Source organism: Arachis duranensis, chromosome 1 (assembly GCF_000817695.3).
Source record: "Arachis duranensis cultivar V14167 chromosome 1, aradu.V14167.gnm2.J7QH, whole genome shotgun sequence".
Taxonomy (NCBI): domain Eukaryota; kingdom Viridiplantae; phylum Streptophyta; class Magnoliopsida; order Fabales; family Fabaceae; genus Arachis; species Arachis duranensis.
In genome coordinates, this window is record NC_029772.3 from 104,801,092 (window position 1) to 104,802,032 (window position 941).

The following is a 941-nucleotide window of genomic DNA, read 5'->3' on the forward strand; positions in this document are numbered from 1 at the left end:
TAAAATATAAAATATTGTTTAGATAAATTTTAATTATATTTTGATATTTATTAATATTAAAATATAAAATAATTAAAAAATTAATTTATTTATAAAAGTTAAAATAATGATGTGTAATTATATTGTGTTATAGTGTATAATCCATAAATATAAAATGAGAAGGGTTAGGGACAGTAATTTTGTGTGTTTGTAATCATCAATTAATTATCAATAATAAAGTCAGTAACTTGCAAAACGTAAGTTTCGTTTTAACTGAGCTGAAATTTAAAAAACTGTATGTAGTTGCAAAATCCAGCTTGCGTTTGGCAAGGAGAGGAGAAGGAAGCCTCAAAACGTGTTTCTACTCCTGCATGCCAACATATTCTGCAACTTTGACTATTCTCGAAGCTCTAAAATGTAACATACATTTGTTAGGGTGCATAGACAAAACGCAATCTGCGATTGGCAGCCTCTCCACCTGCATATGTGACACGTGTAAAGGAGAGTGGTGGAGCCGGCTTTTAAAAGTAAAACGTAGGCCATGAGTGTTTTCACTGTTTTTCTTTCATTTTACTTGCTTTGAGTGAGAGTTTTAAGAGTGAAAGGGTTGGGATTGAGAGTAAAAGAGAATAAATTTGTGAGAAAGAAAAATCAGTGAAAGTTTAGAATTTTATTTAGTGAAAAAAGAAAAATAGTTCGTAATTTTATTTTACTTGAAAAACACTTTATTAAATATCTGAATCATTCTCGATGGATAAGTGATTTTTTTTAATTTTATGATGAATAAATAAATTTATATTCTTTATTTATATGTTTTAACTAATAAATTGATTATTATTATATTATTATTATTATAATAATCATGTCTATGATATCAATAATAATTTTTTTTGTCATACTGTTAGTCATGAGATATTATTATTATTATTATTATTATTATTATTATTATTATTATTATTATT